Genomic DNA, 9,540 nt, shown 5'->3' with positions numbered 1-9,540 from the left:
GTGAGCAAATGAAAACAAGATTTGGCGGGAGCATTCCGCCACCTCCACCATAGGACGGGTCACTGCCAGCGCCATACTTGTTGATGTGACAACTGGCCAAGGGCCTGCTGTAGCAATATAGTCTGTGACTTTATTTTGCTGGTCGTTTCATCTGTGAAGATTTTCTTTTCCAGTTACAAAGTCCTCCCAAGAGGGACATAGCGGCTTTTTGGAAACCTGGGAAGTGCTGGCAAGCCTTGCCCTGTTTACCATGGAAACTTGTACTTGGATAGAATTACAGTGTATGACCTGGTAGGAGCATAGATGAATGTTTGATGCTATTTTCTCTTCATGTTGATTTGGAAATTATAAATCACAGAACCAGATCAAATAGCTTTGATCTTTCCAGTGCATTTGGTCACCATGGCATGTGGTCGTACCTGAAAATACACCGGCGGATATCAGGACATGTTTCGATAAAAATTTGTTTAGTTCTGATTAATCTGCATAGGGTTGCCTTAAAAAGGAGTAGACTATTATTAAGCGTGGATGATTTAATATCTGCTTATCTGTTGTTCTTTCTTCGAGAATTCTAAATATCACATAGCTTCAAAGTTGCATTGACAGCTGTTTTTTTAACGAGAAAGAAAGAAATTAACTCTGACTGCAAGCAGATATTATCCACTTTCCTCTAAATAACTGTTTAAAGCATGCATCTGGCCCAGGATTGTGTAAGAGATTGTTTTTTTTGTCTTTGAGAAATAGTTAACTGTCTAGTTCAGGACCTCATCACTTCGTGCCTGGATTACTGCAGTAGTTTCTAACTGGATCCCGGACCATGATTTCCCCACCCCATCCTCAATCCACTTGCCACACTCCTTCCTACCGCTACTATCATTCAAAAACACAGATCCAATCACCCCCATCCAATGGTTAAAATCCTTCAAAGGTTTTAGAAGCCCTTTTAGGAGAGAGTGCCAAAATACTGTGACATGCAAAGTTTTATCCTAGCCTGCCTTTTGACTCCCATTTTCACTGTGTATGCCAGTGTGCCACGTGTCACCCTGTAAGCTGTCACTCATTTGTACTGGTTTGTCTTTGAGCTAGCTGTTCCCGTGCAAATAACGTCACCTCTAAAATCCCCTGCCCTGCCCACAGCTTGCTGCTTTTCATCTTTCAGTCAATGTGCCACTTTCTCCAGAAACCAAGCCCAAGTTTCTCGTCTAGACAAAGTAACCCCCTCCCGTGTGCCTGTAGCCTTGGGTTAGGAGGTCAGCTAGCCCACAGCACTGTATTTTCATAGCATGGAAGTTCCAAAAGGCCAGATTTTATCCAGAGCCTGACAAGAACTCCAGTATGCAGAAGGCACTCAGTGAAAAGTAGTCAAAGCCTAGGCAAGCGATAAAGGGCGTGAAGAAATAAAAGGTGTTCGTGTACATTGCACTTGTTTTTCTGGTTATACTTTTAGACACTGATCTTCTTGGATTTGCCATTTGGAAAGGATCTCAGGAATTGTTTGGGTTTCCCCCTTCCCTTTCTATTGTTTTGAGAAAACCAAGTGGATGTAAGAACCGAGTGAAACACAAAGAAAATCTAGACAAGCAAAAAAAAACTGAAAAGGCTCTTTCCATGCCTTGCACAGCCATGGCTTGGGGTGCCAAGAAGTGTCAGGAGCCTGCGGCAGCTCCAAAGCACTGGATGCTGATAAACCGCCTGGTGTGTTTGCTTCCCGGCCACCTACGGGCCTCCAGAGCTGAGAGAATGTCTCCCTCTCACCATTTTCCGAACAGGCTTACCCATGCTTGCAAAGGGTATGGGGTCAAGATCTGCCGCCAGCAGTTCATTAAGATTCACACGGGTTCCGAACGGATAGAGCCTACCCTGGGGTTTAGCGGATATCATCAGCATTGACAAGGCGGGAGAGAATTTCGGTCTCTCTGTGACGCTAAAGGCAGCTCTGCCTTTCATTGCATTGCACCGGAGGAAGCCAAGTACAGGGAGTGCAAAGTTAAGAAGGATCTTCGAGGGCACAAAAGGAATCCCTCCTCCCGTGAGCCATGAGGTCACACCCTGATCCCCCGCGGCAAGGTGAATGACACCATTCAGATTGGTTTGACAAGAGGCAAGGTTACTGTTTCCACTGGGAGCCTGCCTGTGGTTCCTGGAGGTGCCACCTGGGGAAGAATTGATGTGATCACCAGCAGAGAGAGACATCCTGGTTCTTTCGATGGGTTCATGCAGAAGATGGCAAAGGCAACGACTCTGCCACCCGGCTCTCCAGCGTCTTTCTTATTGGCAAAGGCAACAAGCCATGGATTTCTCTTCCTGGGGAAAAGGGATCCAGTCCATCACTGCTGGAGAGAGACAACAGACTGGCAGCCAAACAGAGCGGGGGTAAAATGAGCTCTAGGTGACATGATCTTTGTACTTAATTAAAGACAACAGGGCATAATTTTTTTTAGATTTTATTTCTTTAATTTTAGAGAAAGGGGAAGGGGAGGAGGAAGAGAGGAAGAGAAACATCAGTGTGTGGGACCTGGCCTGCAATCCAGGCATGTGCCCTGACTGGGAATTGAACACGCGACCCTTTGCTTCGCAGGCTGACACTCAATCCACTGAGCCACACCAGCCAGGGCAACAGGGCATAATTTTTATAAAAATAAAACACACAAAAAATTGAAGAATGGCACACATCATTTAAGAACTAAATATTAATTATTTATGCCATCATCATTCAAATAACTTTCTGGCCCTTTGCACTGTGTACATTATATTGACCAACCTAAAGCAACTAAAATAAAAATGCCAGCCCTAGTTTGTGACCAATAAGCCACCTTCACTTATCCCATAGATGTTGGTAATTTTTAGGATAAAAGTCATCTTAAATCTATGTAAACGCAAAAGGATTAACATAGGTGATCTTCTTTAGCCCTTTTTCTTAAGAAGTACATTATTAACTTGAACCAGCCATAGGGTTCATAGTTCCCTGTCAGATTTGAAATAATCTACTTGTGGGATTTGTGACTTTTCCTGCATTTACATCAACAGTTCCAAGAGCCTCGTCTTTAATTCTAATGACAGTAAATCCGGCTCTCGTCCAGAACATGCACTTCCTAGCATCTTCCACCCAGGTTCCAAGGAGTCAAAGCAATGTTTGAAAGCAGCTTTCTATGTAGAAAAAAAAAAGTCTACAAAGTGTGGTATGAAGTACAACAGGCTTTCTAGCCCCCAAATTCATCCCTCCCTGACCCCTACTCTTGCTGGTCAGTGTCTGAAACTGTTTTAAGAAACAGAAACACACAATAAAAGAAAATAAAACTTAAAATGTCGAAGTGGTTACCCACTGACTTCAATTTACACTGCCTTTAATATTTTCCTTTTTGCCTTCTGTGCCAGGAAGCTCAAGAATTAACTGTTCAGTTGTAGTAAGACTTCTCTAATTTCTGCTTCAGTCAGAAATTTCATCTTTTTTTTTTTGTATTTTGTGAACTAAATGTTTGTGCCCCTCCCCCTGAATTCATATATTGAATCCCAGCATGGCTGTATTTGGAGAAGGGGGCCTCCGAGGAGGACATTAAGGTTAAATGAGGTCATAAGGGTGATTCCCTGATCCAACAGGATTAGTGTTCTTACAAGAAGAGACTCTGGTAAGTGTTCTTACCAGAGAGCTGGCACACTCTCTCTCTGTCTCCCTCCCTCCCTCTCTCCCTCCCTCCCTGCACTTGCACCAACGAAAGGCCATGTGAGGACATAGTAGGACGGCAGCCAGGAAGAGAACTCTCACCAAAAACCAAATCATCTTGAACCTTGATCTTGGACTTCTGGCCTCCAGAACTATGAGAAAATAATTTCTGTTGTTTAAACGAGCCAGTCTACAATGTCTGTTGCGGGAGCCTGAGCTGACAACTACATCCATGACCTTTGTCTTCTCTTTTTTTCTGTCTCTTCACTGCTTACCAGGCAAACAGTTCCTAGGCCCTGGTCACCATGAACTTTGGGATAAGAGTTTAATAGTTTCAATGAATAGTTTTTGTGCGAAGATAAAAGTCAGTTATTCAGACAGCAAGGATTCCTACTATAGTACACATGCTTAAAACTTTCTCTAAAAATTCTTCCCCCTGTGAGCTAAAAATATTCCTTATTTGCATTGCAGGGAAAATTATGCCACTGGAATATTTGAAATAAGTCCATTTTGACTTCTTTTTTAAGTGTAGAAGTAAACAAATGACACATTTATTTATTTAAAATTATATTTGGTCATTTTTACAAAGAGAAATCATCTAAGAGTGGTTTAAACTTGTAGTTGCCTGTGTGGGTAGACCTCAGTGAGAGGCGATATTAGGGAAACCCAGGAAAAATACTAAGCAAACTTAAAGGTGATTCAAAATACTTTATGAGCAACTAAGAAAAGCTCTGGAAAATCTCCTGGATGAGCATGTCAAAATTAGCTTCCTGGGCCTTTCAAAACTGCCTAAAGTTAAATGACTCAAGTTGTAACAGTAGCCAAATATAGAATGACCAGGTCCCCTTAGCTGTCCAGCATGGATGCCACGGTGCCTCTATACACACGGTTCTGGAAAACAACATTGGTCAGAAAACACCAGGTCTCGTGAATTTAAGAGTTAAAGTACTTAGTGTTTTCTAGAAACGCCTACAAAGAGATGGCCGGATCCAGCATTCAGGATGTTTCACGGACTCCCCAGTGTGGACTTGCCTCGTTTTCAGTCCCAGGATCCCATCACAGACCTTACTCTGCAGTCACACTGAGACCCCCGACCACTCACGATCTATATGACTCTGCCCGGGTTTCCTCATCAAACTCACACTATGTGAAATTACCTAATTGATTTGTCTATGATTTGTCCCTTCTTGTTCGGGACATAGATCTCATGAGAGCAAAGGTTTCTCCTTGTTTAGTGCTGGATGGCCAGGCTCTCGGGCAGTGTTTGTCACATAGTAGGTACTTTATAAACATTTGTGGAATGAAGGAATGGCATTTCCCATAAATACCTGAACTTAGTTGCCTCTGTTCCTGTCACATACAGCTTCTTCCAACTACATTGCCCGTACTCTCTTTCCTCCATACATCAGCACGGTCCAGCTGAAATATTATCGTATGCAGGCTGGTTGTCTGAGCTGCCGATGTGCGAACTCCAGCTCCCTTCACAGAGTAGCAGATGTGTAAGGGATCGGCCTTTGATGGTTTCTGTTCACACTCACAGACACGCAAGCACACGCATGTGCACACACACACAAGCACAGTATCAGTCAGTAAGCACTTCTTACATTAATAAATGAAACTAATGTACCGTTCACCCTGGCTAAAAATTTAACTCGAAAAAATGAACCCGTTATTTGGTTAGTGCTGGGGAATAGCAGGAGAAATGTATCAATTACATGTGTCCAATCCACACAGAAACAGCCAGAGTGGCAGAATTCTGATGTAAACTCAGACCTCTAGTTAATAAACCTGGATTTAATTATGTCCTATTAAGGCCGTTTGTTTCCTTGCTGACTCCTGGGACAATTCCAGGACTCCCTATGGCGTTCCAATGGGGGTTTGGAAGAAAGAGACGGGAAGAAATAGAAAACAGAATCTTGCCGAAGCTGCATAAATCCGCACGGCCGCCTGTCGGTCGGCTGGTGTCAGGCTGACCCCTGCTCCGCTCTGCCCCCGTGGGAGAATCTGGCTTGAGCGGCTCAGCTGTGATTTACGGAGGCAGAAAGAGAAGTAAAGGCTTGAGTTCGTCCCTGAGCTCAAAGGCCTCAGTCCCAGGTCAGTCGTTCTGGTCCCGCTCATTTTTTCATCCACCGAGTCCCTGTTCTCTTCCCCCAGCAGTCAGTTCTTTCAACTGTGTTCTCTAAACAAGAATCCTCATGACTTGTGATGACAGTGTTTCTCGGACTGTTAACAAATACCAGTGTTTAACCTCAGTCTTTTTCTCTGCTTCCATACTCAGTCTTTGCCTTATAACACACAAGTGCGTCCTTTTGATTTTGAGTTGCTATGGACTATCGCTGGCTGGGTCTAGGAGTGAGTGAAATCCGTGGGTGTTAGCTCAGCTGCTGTATCTCTTCTGTTTTTTGACACATGTGAACAGCGAGTTCCAATTGGCCCTGAGTCCTAGAGTCCATTTTGTGATACCTAGGTGTGATCCCCTAAAAGGCATTATGAAAATTTTTAAACTAAATTCATTGTGACCTACCTCTACATTCCTGAAATAAATATGGGGCAATAAAATTCCTTGACACAAAACATCACAAAAGTTGTTGAATCACCAAACAGATTAGCAACTGCTGTTCCCAGAGACAGGCCCAGCCCATTCTGTGACTATTTTGTGGACACTTACTACAAAGTTTAGATACTTTGTAATGATAATACACGAATCCATGTTTTCTGCATTTAAAATCTTTGTCATTGAAACTTTAACCCCACTATAAGCCCTTGGAGTGAGAATGTCGACGGCGTGTGGAAGGGTTACACAGACAACTTTTAGGAGTCGGTTGCACAGGTGTTACTTCTGGGCTTCAGGGCAGCTTGCCGACGTTAGAAGACATGCAAGAGTCACCCTGTGGTCAAAATAGAGAGATGCATATTCATTGACCCAAATCTCTTCCACCGAGGCTGGTGAGAGTCAAATGTGGCTTACTCACAAGATGGCCTTTAAAGTTGATTGATCTGCTCATTCACTGATGGTACATTAATGCAATGGAATACTACGCAGCAGAAAGGAAGCAGGTAATCCTTCTCTTCCAGACAGCATGGATGGAACTGGAGAGTGTTGTGATGAGTGAGATAAGCCGGGCAGTGAAAGACAAATGCCATATGATCTCACCTGTAAGTAGAACCTAGTCAACAAAAGAAGCAAGCAAAATATAACCAGACATTGAAATAAAGAACAAACTGACAGTAAGCAGAGGGGAGCGGGGAGGGAGATCACGGGGAAAAGAAGGGGAAGGGTCATCAAGGAACATGTGTGAAGGACCCATGGACAACGTCAAACCGGGGTAGGATGGAGGGTGGGAGGTGGGGTTGGGTGGGGCGGGGGAACGTGGTGGCAGGAAAATGGAGACCACTGTACTTGAAACAACCACTAAAAAAAAGTAGGCGCTGGACGAAAAAGAAAGTAAAAATACTTGCTAATTTAAAAAAGAAGAAGAAAAAGTTGATTGAAACCCTTCCCTGTGAAGGTTGGCACGTGAGTTCAGAACAAGAGGAAGAGATAAGGAAGCGTCCGTTCTGCAGCCTCAATCCCAACAGCCCTGGGCTTGGGTCTGGAGAGCATTTGGCTTGAATCGGGCACACTCCACACAGATAACACTTGGTCGATATTTACTTCATAGTATTCACAGCTTCTTCCTTGGTACTTCCTTAGCACTTATTTTGTGCCAGGGATTGTTTGAAGTCCTGTAACACATTCGTCACTTAAACCTAGGAAGTGGGCTACTGTTACTGTTTTTGACATTCTACAAATGGAGAAACTGAAACACAGAGAGAACGGGCAACTTGCCCTGCACCGTACGGCTGCTGAGTGGTGGAGCCGGGTTCTGGAGCCGGGGGTTTATGGCTCTGGAACCCATACTATGAACTGCTGTGCCACCTGCTTACGGGGTGTAGGGCAGTTCTAGTCAAAAATATCTTTTTAAAAAGATGTATCTATTTTTATTTTTAGAAAGCAGGGAAGGGAGGGAGAAAAAGAGAAACGTTGATATGTGAGAGAAACAGGGATCGGTTGCCTCTCCCATGCCCCCTGCTGAAGACCTGGCCTGCAATGCAGGCCTGTGCCCTGATCGGGAATCAAACCAGCAACCACTCGGGGCTATAGTGGAAGATATCTTGAAGTTACAGAATATTCAAGAAGCATGTCACAAGAACAAGAAAAATGATGCCGATCCAGGGGAATGCGAGCCACCTCAGAGAGGCAGCCAACTAATCCACGTAGGTCAGTGCAGACCGGTGTCACCGTGATGGGCACGCATGTGACCTGCATCCCCACCTCGAGGAAGACCTTCCACAGTTGCAAAATAGAAAGCCATTCCGAGCCACCCAGAAAAAAAAAAGTCATGCATTTGTTGTAGACAAACCAAATTACTAAGAGACATGGTAAACACTATAACGGAGGATTTTTCCCAGCTATATTTAAGGGGGTGTCAGATATACACTTCTTGGCATGAGAGCTGCAAACAGGAATTTAAGAAAGGAGATGAGCAAATATCAAGCACTACAATGAGGCATCAGTGAACGAATGTCGCAGCGATCATGAAGGCACAGGAGGTGTTTTGAAGAAACACCGTTGCTCCTTGAAAATCATTGAACACACTCTGTCTGTGGTCAGCACTGAAACTCCCTTAGACAATGTGAGCCTCCCCTCTGTACCCAGGGAAGATCTGAGTTCCACGACTAGTTCATCGGTTTCTTTGTGTCTCACATACATCATTACTTCTTAGTTGCTCATTGTTTCTTCTTTCTCTTCATGGCATCCATGCGTGCAGCAATGATGCACAGTGTCAGGAGACAGGGACGCCATCTAAACCAGGCGCGCCCAGAGGAGGCACCTCCACACGCCCGGACTGGGGACTCCTACCATATATTGTTACCAACGTGGCGGAAGCAACCACAGTTACAGAGATGACTTCAAGAAGCCAGCTCTAGGGGGTCATGACTTAAAAATCAGTGCTTTGAGCCTCATAGAGACTCAAAATTGTAGATATTATTGAATAGATTAAATTCTACTATTTCAGCAACAGAAAATGTCACAGCTGTCTTCATAGTTCTCACTGAGGACAGTAATACCCAAATGCCCGTGTTAGCAATTAAGATAATGAATGAGAGGAGCTGCTTGCCTTATGAGATACAGGTTTGATACAATAATGAATAAAGTGATCCTGTGAAATGCAGCATTTCTCATCTATTCAATCACTTAGTAGATCACTTGAACAATTCAGCAGTCTAAACTAAAACTTCGGTTGTACTCACAGGAACTACAAATTTTTATTACTATTGATTTATTTTTAGGAAAAATACAAAATTAAACATTGAATTATGTCTGCAAATGAAAATTAATTAATAATATAAATGTATTTAATCATCTCCAACCAAATTTAAGACACTTTGGGATATGAAGAACATTTACCCGTATCTTCAAATAACACCTTTGTCGATGGCAAATGAGTTGCTAATAAAAATTACCTTTAAGCTTTTCTAATTTTTAATAAATTCATAGACTTAAAACTTGAGCAATGCAACATAGTGTTTTAGCACTTACTCTCTTGCTCATACCAATGACTACATAAATTATTAAAATGATAAAAGCAACAAATATTTTATTATTACTATTAAAGCCCACTAAGGCAACACACCATCATCCTCACATATATTTTCAATAAAAATAACTGAAAAGTAACAATAATGTTGAATTATGTGCTATTATAATGAGAACATTAAGGACATTGCCTCCAAATTAAACTGCTTGAACTAAAAATGTTATGGTATAAAATCTTCCTGAGGATATAAATGTATTTCATTGGTTCTTTCACTCACTTGTTCAACAAATAATTATT

The 9,540-nt window shown here is 42.9% G+C and overlaps 1 pseudogene; it reads left to right on the top strand.

The window, feature by feature from the left end:
• The first annotated feature begins 1,623 nt into the window (after nt 1-1,623).
• LOC118979249 (40S ribosomal protein S4, X isoform-like) lies at nt 1,624-2,393 on the top strand (annotated as a pseudogene).
• Nucleotides 2,394-9,540: the final 7,147 nt, after the last annotated feature.

This window comes from Sturnira hondurensis, unplaced genomic scaffold (genome assembly GCF_014824575.4).
Source record: "Sturnira hondurensis isolate 20B ecotype Veracruz unplaced genomic scaffold, ASM1482457v3 Scaffold0022215, whole genome shotgun sequence".
Taxonomy (NCBI): Eukaryota; Metazoa; Chordata; class Mammalia; order Chiroptera; family Phyllostomidae; genus Sturnira; species Sturnira hondurensis.
Note: the sequence above shows the minus strand (reverse complement) of the source record. Positions and strands in the feature narration are given on the sequence as shown.